At 44.8% G+C, this 15,699-nt stretch overlaps 1 protein-coding gene across 4 annotated transcripts in view; it reads right to left on the bottom strand.

Moving 5' to 3' along the window:
* RPH3AL (rabphilin 3A like (without C2 domains)) overlaps positions 1-15,341 on the bottom strand; it is a 173,504-nt gene extending 158,163 nt beyond the window's left edge. For 2 of the 4 annotated variants that reach the window (XM_074189162.1, XM_074189165.1), the window contains exon 1: positions 15,146-15,341. The gene's annotated coding sequence lies outside the window, so the exon portion shown is untranslated. Of the gene's footprint in view, positions 1-3,612; positions 3,767-15,145 lie in introns of those variants that run through there. The other 2 variants (XM_074189164.1, XM_074189163.1) reach the window with 2 other exon arrangements.
* Between the last annotated feature and the right edge of the window lie 358 nt (positions 15,342-15,699).

The following is a 15,699-nucleotide window of genomic DNA, read 5'->3' as shown; positions in this document are numbered from 1 at the left end:
GAGTCTTTTATTTTTTAACTAAGCTTTTTGATTTGAGAAATAGTCAGGTACAGTAATCACAGACTTTGGAGTCTAGGGTTCCAACCCTGGGGGGGGGGGGGTGTTCTTGGCAAGGAAACTATTTTAGGTTTGACATTTCTTTTTCAAGTTCATTTTATAGAGGAAGAAATTGAGGTAAACAGTGAAATGACTTGCCCAGGGTCACACTGCTGCTAAGTGCATGAGGCTGGACCTGAATACATGTAAACGAGTCTTCCTTTTCCAGACCTAGTGTTCTATCCATCTTCCAGCTGCTCAATAAATGCTTACTGGATTGAATTGACCAGTTGCCTTCTCACAGAGGAAAGCATTAGTCCCGACCCCAGCCAGTGGCTTACTTATTGGTCTAAAACGGGCTGACAATGCCAGTGTGTCTTGTCTCTCTTTTCACATCAATTCCACAATTATTTATTTTGAGTAATATGGGGAATACAAAGAAGAAATAAGATAAAAGAGTGATCTGAAGAAATAAAGTGCCTCCCAGTAGAATGTAAATCCATGAACACTGAACTTTCTCATTTCCAAACAATGCAAATGATAAAGAATCAAGAACAATAGAGGAAATGCAAGTATAAGCAAAGTATTATAGAAAACTCAAGGAAGAAGAGATCATTTTTACAGAGAGAGGCTTAGAGGGAGTTGGGGAGAAAGAAGGCTTCAGGGAAGAAGTGGTACTTGAATCATGGTTGAAAGAAAGGGAGAGAAGAGGAGAGGCTGAAGTCCATCCATTCCTGTACTGGGGCACAGTCTGAATAGAGGTGCAGAGTTGGGACTGAGAAGGCCAATAATGGGGAAGAATGAGTCATCCAGTTCTGCTGGGCGGTAAAGATAAGGAGAGACCTGAGCTAAATCTGGGGAGTTTGGCAGAGTCAGATGATAGAGGGGCCTTGAATATCGGGTAAAAGCACTTTCTACTCTTGGGAAAGACCAAGGCCAGAACAAATATGACCGAAAGGGGCTGGCTGTGTCATTTTCATCAGTGACAGCAGGTGATGATTGAGTGCAGGGAGAGCGGTGGGGGGACAGGAAGGCCCCAGAGTGGAAACTCAGAACATGAAATGACAACCACATGAGGTTTTAAGGGCTGAATGTCCATGAAAGCTAATGGCTCTGGGGGAAGCCAGCTGGGCTGGGGCAGTGACCACGTGCAAGCCAGAGTCCAATGCCCAGGCTTTCTCCTCAACCCTCTCCCACAGATGTCCTAGAATGGCTTACCCTGAGCCTCCAGGGCCAAGGCTATTAAATGACATACTCAGAAAAACTGGCCTTGAATGTGACAGATGATTAACAGGCAAATGAAACATCACCAAATCTCTCTTTTAACCAACACTTCTCACCCCTCTCCTTTCCCACCCAAATCTCTTCCTAGAGGGACTGACCACAGGCAAATTCGGTTCTCTGACCGCCCCCCCTTCTCCTGGGAGAGGCCAGTAGACAACCCTTAACAGAAGGGTCAAAGGTCAGAAAGAAGAGAAGACAGATAGACTTACTGATGATGTGGAGCTCAGCCTCCCTAGTCCTTAGTTTCATCAAATGTAAAATGAGGGGACTGGCCTAGGTAATTTCCACCACTTCATTCCACCTTTAAATCTACAGTCCTACCATCCACAAGTTATGGAACCAAACCCATAAGGAAAAAAGCATGTAAAAACCTTACAGGATTGGGGGGGGCGGGGGGAGGCAGGGTAGAAATGCTTTATTACCAATGTTAGCATTACAGCCTGAGCTAGGCTCAGAGGTCTCTAGGTTCTTTGTTTTTATTTTCTGCAAGAAAATGGGGTTAAGTGACTTGCCCAAGGTCATACAACTAGGTAATTATTAAGTGACAGGTCAGATTTGAACTCAGGTACTCATGACTCCAGGGCTGGTGCTTTATCCACTGTGCCACCTGACTGCCCCTAAGGTCTCTTCCAGTTTGGGCAGATTCCTGGCCTCTCTAAGCCTCAGTTTCCTTCAGCAGCATCATTATCACCCAAGCATCCTCCACTTAGCAGTCCAGCTGATCTCCCTAAAGCTCTCAATTACCTCCAGGATCAACTATGAAACCCCATTTGGTTTTCTCTTCATAACCTGATCCCTTCCTGCCTCTCCAGGTTCCTTTAACTAGCATACTCATTGATCCAATGAAATCCATCTCTTAAGGGTTGCTATCACAAGATTCCATTTACCCACTTGGGGGGCATGTCCCTCATACCTGGAATCTTCTCTCATCTCTTTCACCTCACTTCCAATCAAAAGTCTAACCTTCTGAAAAAAGCCTTCCCCGGTTGTTCATCACAGAGCTTTCTCTCTGAGACTGCTCCCCAATCCTAATTGGGTCATGTTGGGACCCAGTGATTTTTGTATGTTGATCTCACCTATTAGAAGGTAAGTTTCTTGAGAGCAGGGACTTGCTTTTGCTTGTCTTTGAACCTCTAGAGCTTAGTACACTGTCTGGGATTACCTATGTGGCAGAGTGGATAGAGCACTGACCCTGGAGTCAAGAGGACTTCAGTTCAAATCTGCCTCAGACACTTAATAATTACCTAGCTGTGTGACCTTGGGCAAATCACTTAATGCCATTACCTTGAAAAAAAACAAAAAAAAAAATAGAGTATCTGGTGCATTAGAAAAATGTTTGTTGACTCAATAATAATAGCGAGAATTTAAATGATGCTTTGGGGTTTGAAAACACAGATAAATATTACCTCCTTTTGTCTACAAAATAACTCTTCTTTCAGTAACTATGACAAGAGCACCTGTCAAGTATTTTACAAAGGGAAGAAACTGAACATTGAAAATGACTTGCCCAGGGAGTTAGGGAATGTCTGAGGCTGGATTTAAACTCAGGTCTTGCTGACTCCAACTCCAGTGCTCATCCCACCTGCACTACTAAGCTACCTCCAAATGACAAAGTGGGGCTTGATGATAACTAAACAGCCTTCCAGCTCTAAATCAATGATCTTATAATCTTATGAGAATATAACTAGGGATACTTATACCTATATAAAGATACTTATACCTAAGATCATTGACCTTAGATTTATGGCTGTTCAGTCATTTCAGTCACATATGATTCTTTGTAACCCCATTTGAGGTTTTCTATGTAGAGATACTAAAGTAGTTTGTCATTTCCTTCTCAGGCTCATTTAACAGATGAAGAAACTGAGGCAAGCAGAGTGAAGTGACTTGCCCAGGGCCACATCTGCTCCTAAGTGTCTGAGACCAGAGTTGAACTCATGAAGAGTTTTCCTAACCGTAGACTTTGCCCTCTATCCCACTGCACCATCTGCTTTATTTTAGATTATGGGATTGTGCATTTAAAGCTAGCAAGAACTTCAGGGCCCATTAGTCTAATATTACCCTCCCCCCAGCCCACTTCCCTACCTCTCGTTTTGTAAGAAGATTGAGACCTAGAGACTTGCCCAAGATGATACACTTTGGTCAAGAGGATTTGGATTGTCTCATGCCGCCAGGCTGGATCATGTAGGAGACCCTGGTGGGTCTATTTGTCAGAACCTAAGAGCAGGAGCAGGCTTGGAAGAAAGAAGGCAGAGGAATAAAGAAATTCACCCCCACCCTCAAAGAACTTACCCCTCTCCCCCGTGAGACTCAGATTCAATCTCCCTTGGGCTCTCAGATCGCCCATCAGCCAGGGCAGAACCAGGCTATAAATCTCAGGCACTGCGCAGTCAACACTGCTGTCCTAGGCAGCCCCTAGCAACAGGAACCAGCATGCACTCAGTTACTAAGAACAAGGAAAACATGATGAGAACAGGGAGATAAGGCAAAATCACAATATCCCCTGTTCCATCAAGGGAACAGAAACACCAGCTGGGGAAATCCTGATGTGGAGCCATGGAGGCTCCACTTAGAAGCCCTTCCTGGTCTGAGTACTTGAACTGGGGGAGGGGGGGAGGCGGGGAGGAGAAGAGATGAGACCACCCCCAGACTCAACTTCTTAAAACTACCCCAATCATTGGTGTTAGAAGGGATCTTAGAGGTCAGCAAACACTATTCCCTCTTTTTCCTGATGAGGAAATTGAGACTGATAGTGATTAACTCATTTGTCCAAGGTCACACAGCTATTATTTGATACACAGAAACAGATCTTCCAACTGGATTCATCTTCTTGCCTCACTCCTTTCTCCCACCCCCCCCCCCCAGCTCAATAACTTCAAGCACAAACCCAAAGAGAAGGCTGGTACTCCATGTGGGCATTACCAACTTCCAATTGGTTTAATGTTACTACGTCTGGGCTGCCTCTGGTCTCAATTATTCCTGAGAAATGTTCCCATCTTCTTACTCTTTACCCACTCCCCACAAACTAAGGTGTCACCTGCCTCCTTACTGTTCCTCAAACAAAACACTACAGCAAGTTATACATAATAGATTTGCAGTTCCATGGGCAATTATGTTTTTACTATACTATTTTATGGAAATGCTGGTGATAGTCCATAAATTAAAAATAAAATAATTTTTTAAAAAAATCAAATAAAACATTCTATCTCCCAACTTTGTTCATTTTCCAGGTCATCCCTCCCCACCCCCAATAATCTCTCTCCTTATCCCCATTTCCTGGCTTCCTTCCCACTTTCTATAGGAAACCTTTTCCAAACTCTAATACCAGTACCTGTATTGATTATCTCTCATTCCTTCTCTCTTTAGCTTGCTTGTACACAGTTGTTGGCCTATTTGCAGTCTGTTCCATTAGCTCCTAGATTTTTGGTTTAAGGGGGTTTTGGGGGGTTGCCCTTTTTTCCTACCTTTGGACTTAGCAAAGTGATTGGCACTTTGTAATGTCATAGTAGGAGCTTAAACAATGATTGCTCACTGACCAGTTGACCTTCAATGGAGCAAGTTCAAAACTACAAACCAGCCATACTCACAATGTAGATTATAGAAAATAAGACATGCAAATGAGGGAAGCCCATGATCTCTAATTCAAACAATCAACAGACATTTAATAAGTGAGTGCTATGGGCCTGACACCAAGAGTGTCAATGGCTTCCCTCTACTGATGAAATCACAAGTCAGCTACCTAAAAAAGAGCCAGTCAAGCTTCAGAACTAATACTAATAGGGGCTAGTATTTTTTTCTCCATCTGGCAAAGGGGGAGGAGGAGGATAAAGAAAGGATATGAAACCTTTGAAGAAGGGATTCCAATTTTCATATTCAATCATGATTCTCACCTATAATGTACTCGGCCAGATTCCACTTCATCATATCCAATGATGGAAGATTCACTAACCACCCCACTGTTAGGGAGTGTTTTCCTATTTTGAGCTGAATATGTCTCCCTAACATTCTACCACCTATTTCCATTTTCTAGAATCAAGCAGACCTGTTGAATCCCCTGTGAACATGCTAATTCACATATCTGAAGACAATAAACATAGCTCCAGCTAAGTTCTCTCTCTCTTCCAGAATAAACATTCCCAGTTTCCTCAATGGGTCCTACTTCAATATGGTTTCTAATTTCCTCTCCATTCTGGTTACCCTTTTGGGAAAGGCAACTCTAATGAATTCAATTCAATCCCAACAGGCATTTATTATTATATTATTTATAAATAATAAAATAAAATAATATAATATATAATATAATATATTATTATATTAATTATATTATTTATTATTACTATGTGAAAGGTGATGATCTAATTTAGGCAATGGAATCACAAGTCTCAAAGAGAATGGGTAAGATGGGTTATGTATCATTGGAAGGAGAACCCACATAGATGAGCTTATACATAGGCTAGAGCACTGAGAGCCAATCTAAGGATTACTGAAAGATATGAAATAGAGGGCAGTTAGGTGGTACAGTGGATAGAGCATTGGCCCTGGAATCAGGAAAGCCTGAGTTCAAATCCGGCCTCAGACACTTTAATAATTTGCCTAGCTGTGTGACCTTGGGCAAGTCACTCAACCCAACTGCCTTAAATAAATAAAAAAATGTAAAAGATATGAAATGACAGTCATCTATAACTGGGTATATTGAGTTGATGGCACTGGACACATAGAAAAACAACATGGAGTTCTTCCCAACACCTCATTCAGTCCCAGTAGACACAATAAATGCTTATTGTTTAATTGGTTGGAAAAACGACTTGTTCATTTATGCTCTTTCATCCAGTGAGTGATAAAATAGTTGAGCGTCTTCCCCAAGGAGAGAAAATAGAGGGGAAGGTGCCATACAGTCCACCAAATACTTAGGAAAACATTTTTTGTAATAACAAAGAACTGTAATCAAAGGGGAGTTGAATAACCAAGTAAAGTGGACTACATGAAAACAATGGAATATTTCTGTTCTGGGACAGTGATCAAAGAGAACAGAGGGAAACTTGAAAAGATTTGCATGGACTGATGCAGAGAAAAGCAAAAAAGAACCAAGAGGACAAGATAGTTGGATACAGTAACATAAGGGTTGTGAAACAACAGAGAATTCAAATCAATGCAATGATCAATCAATGATCAGAGGACAGGTGATTATGACGCATGCCTTCTTTCTATATACACTGTCAGGTATGGTCTATGTATCCATTTGTTTTCTTTAACTATAACTCTTTGTTAGTAGAAAAGTTCTGTTGGTAGGTTGGGGGGGAAGTTGTTGGCAAGGGACACCAATGTTTGGTTTAGTTTTATTTTATTTTAAGGCATCAAAAAAACAATTTTTGAGACTAAGCCATAGCAAAAACTCCTCTTTTCACACTACCCCCATCCTATCATCCATCACAGGAGGAGGGCAAGTGCCTTTACCCAGGTAGAAGCATGGTCCCAACTGTCTGCTTAGAAAGAACTAGCTGATCCAACCCCCTACAGCTGATTTACCCTTCTATCTGTGGGCCAGATGTCCTTACACATTAGCGGAAACACAAACAGACGGCAGGCCACTCCTCTAATATCATTCCAAGGTTAAATACAGCACCCCAGCACCAGCTGCCATCTTTTCTCTTGGTCTCCCCACTGTTCTTCCCATCCTCAGCCCCTCCACACACACATAACACACACTCACCTGATCTGTCTGGCAGACACTTTGGCTTCCTAACAAGCAGGAATTTCCCAGCTGGTTGGGAGGTGGAGAGATATGTATATGTGCCTCTGAGAAAGAAAGGAGGGAAACCACATCTGAATTCCAACCTGGTGTCCCTGGGAGAAACCAGTCATCAGCAGCCCTGGGCCCATTTGAATTGCTAATAGATTTCAGAGCCAGCCAAGGACATGGGCACAGCAGTGAGCGGGGAAGAGTGGGGGCAGGGGGGCTCCTTGTGTCAGGGATGACTGAAGCCCTTTTGGCAGGTGGTGGGATACTGAGAAGGATGGGCAGGATAAGCAAATTACAGAAAGGCTCAACCTGCTCAAGTCTGTGGCTTTCAGAAAGGTCCATTCAAAGGAAAATCCTCTGCCTTATATCTGGAGGGGAGAAGGAAGGAGAGGAGGGGGAGATGGGAGATAAGGGCTAGAGAGATGGGAGACAGGGAGGGGAGAGAGAGAAAAAGAAAAAAAAGAGGAGGAAAGGAGAAGGGAGGGGAGATAAGATGGAAGAGAGGGTGAGGAAGGGGGAGAGAGAGGAGTGGAAAGGAAAGGAAATGAAGGGGGAAAATTGGAGGGAGAAAGAAGAGAAGTGAAGAGCCATCAACACAGCAACCAATATGGATTTAATGAATACCTCCTGTGCATCCAATACCTTAGAGAATGCCAAAAATGTAAAAAAAGCTGCTCCTGCCTTCACAGTGCTTATAGTCTTCTGGTGAGGCTAATCAATTTGAAACAAGCTGAAAGTACCTAAGAATAAATTCATGGCTAAAGGGCAGTAATTTTCCCTCTCCCCAATTTTCTCTCTTTTTAAATATAAACTTGACAAGCACCAACAAACATGAACATTTCCACATACAAAGAATAGAAAAAAGGGGTTTGAATGTGAAATCATAAATTTCTATTATGTATAAACTGCTTCTTTTTAAAGTACCTATTACTGATTCAATTTAAACTAGTAATAGGAGACAGGGAGGGTAAATAAAACATCCCTTTGGGTCTTTATTCTAGGGATGATTTCTATAGCCTACAATTGGTGCGATGGGGGAAAGGAATTGAAAGGAATTTTTGCACCAAATGAAATATGTGTATAGATTTTGAAAATGTTAAATCATTATATAAATATTAACTAGTATATTATAATAATTAAATATAGTCCTTTGCCTTTCCCTGTGCTCCATCTACAACGTGCAGAGCCACATCTTTGGCTGATTGCCTCTTTAGCTCCCCACCCCTCTCAGCCTTCTTCCATAGGAACTAGGAGGTCTCAGATTGTCCTCCAGACCACTGGGGGTCTCTCTCTCACTCTCTCTCCCGATGTGAATGCCCCCAATCACAGAAGACTGAGTCTTGACCCCTTCAAAGGCGTTTGCTCCTAACTGTGGCTCTGGCTATCTATTCAAAGGGCTGTTGTGTGGATGAAATGTGAGACTTTGTAGTGTAAAGCATGCTAGATGGATGAGCCAAGTTTTTATTCTCTCCTTTCCCCCTTCTCTTCAATTATCTTCCAAAAACATTACCTAAGTGGTTATTACAAAGACATCCAGGATACAGAGTTTCTGAAGTATTTCTTGCCCTCAAGGTTCTTACTCTATTCCTAGAAACAATGTGCGTAGATAAAAGGGTATCCATATATCCACTTCTCTTTTTCTCCTCCCTCTCCCTTTGCCTCTTCGTCATTTCACCAACATATTGGCAGATAGGACTCCTCTTTCTAGGACATCTTCCATTGTTAGAATATAAGGTCCTTGAGGCCAAGGATGATCTTATTTACTTATTTATTGACATATGTGCATGGTTCTCCCTTTCTCTATCTCTCTGTATCTGTCTGTATCCCACATACTCTCTTTCTCTCTTCCCCATTCTCTCCATTCCTCTTTCTTGCTTCCATCCCCCCAAGGCAAAGTAACCAAATTTGTTGAATCCACTCAAAGATTCTAAAAAAGTGAGAGAAAACTTAGAACCCTCGTGTTCAAGAATGCCACTAGAATTGGCAAAAACTGGCACCCTTCCTCTCATTCAATGAAACATGACTTGAAAAGAAGTTGATTCAGAGAAGCCTGGAAAGACTTGCATGAACTGATGCTGAGTGAGATGAGCAGAACCAGAAGAACACTGTACACCTTAACAGCAAGTGGGGTTGGGACAATTTTAGAGTTCCTGTGACGGAGAATACCATCTGTACCCAGAGAAAGAACTGTGAAAGAACTTTAAACAAAGTTTAAACTTTAAACAAAGACCAAAGTCTATTGCCTTCAATTTTTTTTTAAAAGTGACTTATGTACTATATAATTTTGCTATCTCTAATATTTTATTTTCTCCTCAAGGATATGATTTCTCTCTTAACACATTCAATTTCAGTCAATGTATAGCATGGAAACAATGTAAAGATGATGAGACTACCTTCTGTGGGGAGGTGGGAGGAGGAAAGGAGGGTGGGGGGGGGAATTATAAAATTCAAAACCTTACAAAAATGATAGATAGAAACTACTATTGTATATCATTGGAAAACAAATAAAATATTAATAAAAAAAGAAAAAAATTGACCTAGAAAGTAAACAAATTCACATCCCCATTAAAACAACAACTTGATCAACTAAGCTATTTAAATTAATTTCTAATTATCCTAATCAAGAACATTGCTGGACCTCATATAAACCTTAAGCACCTTCTTTATGGAAAGAATTTTACTAGTTTGAGCTGTGACAAAAATGCAATATTGCCTGCCCTCAAGAGACTTACATTCTCCTAGAGAAGTTTAACAGATGGAACATCCCTAATTGTATGACAAGAATTAAAGGGATACTTTAATATGGTTCCCAAGCCAAGAATAGTAAAAGCTCACATTTACCTGGCACCTAAGGTTTGTAAATCACGTGAAAGCCATTATTTCATTTGATTCTCTCAATGAGGTAAAGAAGGTGACCATTTTACAGGTAGGAAAATAAAGAGTCAGGAAAATAAAGTGATTTACCCAGGGTCACAAAGGCAAAGGAAACGAGGAATTAGAAAAAGACAAAATGAAGCTCCTCCATTACCTAGAGACAAGAGAATTGGGGGCTTCCTTGGAGCCACAGTAATAAGTGTTACATAAATACATTCACTTATTTTCACTTGCCCAGCTATGGGCAGGTACCAAGGTTTCTCTTAATCCCAAATGAAATGAGCAGAGCCTTAGATCACACCCACCCCCATCGTTCGGGGAGGGTTCATAAAAGTTGTTGGACTACAGATGACAAAGTCACACTGGAGGCTCATTAGGTGACGGGCAACAGATGTGCTGGGAGGGACAGAGCTGGAAAGTGAATCACTATTTAGTTAAGTGTTCACTTTAAGACCTTGTGGCAGGGCAGAGATCCAATAGGGAGTTTATTGCTTCTTGTTTTCATTTGAGGGACACCAGAAAAGACCCAGTACATTAAAAAAAGAAAATTCTCTCTCCATATTAACTCCACCCTTTGGGATTCATTCCTTTGGATTGTATTGCCAATTTTTTTTTTTGGTAGAGCAATAGGGTTAAGTGATTTGCCCAAAGTCACACAGCTACAAAGTATTCAGTGTCCGAGGTCACATTTGAACTCAGGTCTTCCACATAGCTGGATTGTACTCGGGGGGTAGTACAATACCCCCATCTTTGTATGGGGGTACAAAGCCAGAAAAGGGAATGTGGGTAACCCAAACCTCAAATCTGAAAGTGCTTTTCACCTATGCCCAAAGAAAGGTTGGCACAAAATACTGGGTCTCCTAACTTGTCCTTGGGTCAACCACTGTCCACTGCCTTTCCCTGCCAACTTTGCCCAGAGAGATAGCATTGATGGAATCCTCTCCATATGCTTTGACTCCTGGGGGAGATGCTAAGGCAACCCTTTCTTCGGATCCTGGATCCCTCTGGCATTCTGGTGAAGGCCATGAGATCCTTCTCAGAATCATGTTTTAAATAATTGAAGAAAATGCTAAGTTTCTGATAAGATGTTGGTGAAAATAAAGATGCAGTTTTTTTTTCTCATCCAACTTCATGGATACTCTTGAAATCTCTCTACACAGATTCCCTCCCCAGACTTCAGCATTTAGAATAGTATATAGCAAACTGTAGGCACTCAATGACAGTCTATTGGTTGGTTGACTGGTTGATTAAGAACCCTTGCTTTAGGGAAATACAAAGTATTTCTTGGAAAAAATTCTTATGTAGAACACAGTATGCTACAAGTGATTAATTAGTGCTGGGGGGAGTTGTAAAAGTTGTCTGAGATCCAGGCTCTCTCTGTTTCAGTTCACTCTTCCCTAAACAAAACTACCCCCTACTGAGTCACCCACAGCACCATTTCCCTCTCTCTTCCCAATTACCTCTTTCTTTTTCTCATTCCTTGAGGACGAGTTTCAATGGAGCACTATAAATATGGAATGAGAAGAATTCCAGTTTTCCTGATTATCAACTGTGCAAATCTGGGCAAGCCATCTAAGCCTCAGTTTCTCTTTTGTAAAAGATAGAGATTGAACTAGATGATTGTCCTCCCCCTGAGCAGCCTCTGATAAACTCATCCCCATGTACAAATACTAATCCTCAGTTTCCCCTTTAGTAAAATACAGAAGTTGGACCAGATGGACCATCTCTAGCAGCCTCTGATAAATCCATGCCCATGAAGAAGATTAAGGCTTTAAAATGGCCCACAGAGAAGGACCACTGTAAAAAACAGTTTTCTATTATCCTCCCCCCAAGTCTCCTAGCTCAAATGGGCCCACTAAAGTCAGTTGTTAAATTCTCAGAGTGAGCATTTAAACCTTGGAAACTGAGAAGCACCAATACAAGTCACGGCTTGAGTTTTTGGTTTTCTGATTGTCCAGACTTAAGAAAGTGATAGACTAACAACTGTTATTAATGTTAGATTAAACTTAAAGGTATTATCATGAAGCCATTTTCCCCTGAGAAAGTCAATCATTTACTAGTACATTGCTGAAAACAACCCACAGAAACTTGCACAGGCAATCACCAGGTGATGACAAAATTCAACAATGGATGGAAGGTCCTTCTCACCTATGAATGCCAACAACTGTTAACTGTACTCAGTAACTCACAGTGTGACCTGGGGCAAAGTCAATGAGATTCAATTTAGCAACATTTGGAAAGAGGCAGAAGTGACCTACTGGTGGGTAGAGAGTCTGGAAGTCAGAAAGACCTGGGTTCAGATCCAGCTTCCCTGAGCCCTTGGCCAGGTCATGTCACCTCTCATTGTCCCCCACCCCACCCAGGTAACACTTAGACTGTTAAACTTAAGAGATAGTTAGCCACCCTGAATCAGTGGAGGGGGTTTTCATACATGGAGTTCCTTATACTTGTGAAACTACACACACACACACACACACACACACACATAACACATACACTTGCATTTACTTATATGTGGACATCACATATTCCCTCAGTAGAAAAGTTCTTTGAAGGAGGGGATTACTTTATTTTGGCTTTTGTGGGAAGATATGTGATCCAGTAGAAAGAGCAGGGGCTCTTAATCTGGGATGTCAAGGGATCTATGAACTTGGAGGGTGATTTTTTTTTAGGTTTTTGTGAGGTAAATGGGGTTAAGTGACTTGCCCAAGTCCACATAGCTAGGTAATTATTAAGTGTCTGAGGTTGGATTTGAACTCAGGTCCTCCTGACTCCAGGGCTGGTGCTCTATCCACTGCGCCACCTAGCTGCGCCATCTGGATGGAAAAAAATTGACACTTGTTTCAACATAATTGGTTTCCCTAGGATTCTTAATTAATTATTAAGGATTAATTAATTAATTGTTAATTATTAATTATTTCCTTAATAATCCTATAAATTCTATATATTTAAAACCACTCTGCTGAGAAGGTATCCATAGATTTCACCAGATCACCAAAGGGTTCTGTGACATATCTCTGCTTTAGAATCAGAGTTTTTATGGGTTCAAATCCCATCCACTACCTATGTGATCTTGGGCAAGTCATCTGACTTCCTTTAAACCTCAGTTTCCTCTTCTGGAACATGTAGAGCTGCAAAAAGAACACGACAAGATGATGTCTGAGGTCCCCTCTATCTCTGGCTTCAGGAACTTAGGGTTCCAAAGCAGCTTAGGTTGTGCTTTTATACTCGTCTACACTTGAAAAAAGCAGGACCGTCCTAAAAGTCTTGGTGCAGTTTTCAACTTTCAACTTTAAAATTTTAATCTTGGTCAGGAAAACTGAGGCCAGAAGCTCCTCCATTACGCTTCTCCCTATCTCCCACACTGAATATAATGGGTGGGGGGTGGGGAAGGAGGACAAGGAAGAGGAAGAGGAAAATGGGAGGGGAGCATTTAATTGTAAGAACTTGGCAGTTCTTGCCGAATTCATCGTCAAGGTCCATTTATCAGATGAGGTCAGAGCAGATTTATGGTGGGGCCGAAGCCCAGGGAGAAAGACTCTAATCTCCCCATTTCCTTCTCTTGGGGGCTTCCTTTCCAGAATCAGCTCCACCCAGCAAACTTCCTCTGCAATTATAACTGAGGACAGTAAGGGATAGACTGAGGGAGCTATTGGGCAACCTGCCTGGCCTTAGACCGGTGTGGTAGCTTCCTACTTCCCTAGTCCCCCTTCAACTCTACTCCTCTGACCCCAGACAAGCCCAATGTCTGCCACTGGGCCATGGATGATGTACATACAACACTGGGGGGAAAAAAGAATGTCTCCTGGTATCCTTTCCCTTTGAGGGACCAGAGAGGCTTATAGAATGTCAGAGCTGGGAAGCTCTGGAGGCCATCTAGGTAAATCACCACCTCTACAACAGGCAACTTTACAGGAGAGGAAGCTAGGTGATATCATGAGAGATTGTTGTACTTGAAGACAGAAAGTTCCGGGTTCCAGTTCTGTGCCAGACATTAGCTATTTGACCCAAGGCAAGACACTTAACCTTTCTGGGCCTGAGTTTTCTCATCTATGAAACAAGGAAGTCGGATATGATGACCATTAAGGTCCCTTCCAGTTTTTCCTCCCAAGTGTCCTCTAGCCTCAGACTGAAGACTCCCAGGGAGGGAGGTGTCAGCTCCCTGAGGGCCAGTCTGAATTTGCCCTAATGCCACAGCTAATACCTCTTGTAAATGGCAGGTACTTCAGGCAAGGCGCCTTGAGTCATCTCTCCTGCAGACCCCATATCCCATTTCCCGGAGCCAATTCTAATACGACCCGATCTCTAGATCTTTTCATGTCACCTCCTTCTGGATGCTCCCCAGGGGACCTTCTGGGCACGCCTGAGCAGACCCTACGTCCACTTTTAAATCGGGGCCTTAGGGCCAAAGGCAGGTTAGGTCCGTCTGAGCCGGCCCCCTCGCCCAGACACACTTGGACGGTTCTCCCACATCCTGGAGGAAGACCACGATACCAGGGTGACAAGAGTGTGAAGGAGGCCGAGTCCGCGGCCTCACTTTGTCCTCCTAGAGCCATCTGGGTCCAGGGGCCGGACAGGAACGGGCAGGGCTGGAGGACATCAGGACTGTGACTCGCCAGCCGCACGGCTAGTGATAGTAAGTGGCAAGTGCCCGGGGCCGCTGCTCCATCCTGTGCCACGGAGCTGACAAGCTTGACAGCTGAGGAAACTGAGGTAGCCCTCCTTCCACCCACTCCAACGAGCCCGGCCATGCCAGAAGCCTCAGGCCGCAGGACCTCGGGGGGCCTGGCCGGGAGCCCCCCGTCAGCCGGGGGCACCGGACACGGCCAGCTTGGGGGTGGGAGGGCACGCGGCCAGGTTCCCTCCCAGCTCTCCACCCGCGCCCCCCACGGAGGAGCCTCCCACCGGGTCCGGGCTGCCAGTGGCTGGCCCCCTCCCCTGCCCAGTGCCCGGGCCGGCCCGGGGGCCGCCCAAGCGCCCCTCACCCGAATCCAGGGGAGAAGCCAGCCCCGGCGCTTCCGGAGCCGGACCAGGAGCCAGCAGAGGAGAGGCTCTGCCCGGGCTGCCCGCCCCCCCGCGGGCACGAACGGGCACCCAGGCGCCCCCCTGGGGGGGCGAGCCGGAGCGGGGGCAGACCCCCCGGGGCCCCCCGACGGGGCTCTCCCTCCCCGCTGTCCCGGGGCCGCCCCCGGCCCCCCGGACTCTACCTACCCGGCGGTGGGGGGCCCCGCGGCCGGCGGCGGGTGTCGGACCGCGTCGTCAGGGGCAACACGAGGTGCCCGGGCCGATCCCGATCCCGGAGCCCGGGAGTGGACGCGCGGCGGCCGGAGCCAGAGCCAGGCCTGGACTCCGCGGGCAGCCCGAGGGCCGCCGCCGCCCGGCTCAGGCTGGCCGCCGGGGGGCGCCCGCGAGCAAGGGGCGCCGGGGGCCCCGCCCCGTGACGTCACCCGGCCTGGCTGCCGGGGCGGGGCCCGGGGAAGTCACCTGAGGGGAGGGAGCCGGGGCGGGGCCAGGTGCGCCCTGCCCGGGAGCCGGGGAACCGCAAGGTCCAAACCCCCTGCAGTGGAAGGCCCCCAAGGGGTAGAGCCCTTGCAGAGAGCCGGGGAGGCCGGGGCCCCCCAGCATGCCTCGAGCGGGCTGAGGAAGCCACCAGACACCTTTATTGCACACCTGTGTGCCGGCCCCTGTGCATGGGAGGCAAAGAGAGGCAAAGAGAGGCCCAAGGCAAGAAAAGGTGCAGCTTATCGACATGCAAGGGATGAATG

The sequence above is a fragment of the Macrotis lagotis genome, chromosome 5, assembly GCF_037893015.1.
Source record: "Macrotis lagotis isolate mMagLag1 chromosome 5, bilby.v1.9.chrom.fasta, whole genome shotgun sequence".
NCBI classification, from domain to species: domain Eukaryota; kingdom Metazoa; phylum Chordata; class Mammalia; order Peramelemorphia; family Peramelidae; genus Macrotis; species Macrotis lagotis.
This window is presented reverse-complemented; position numbering and strand designations above follow the sequence as displayed.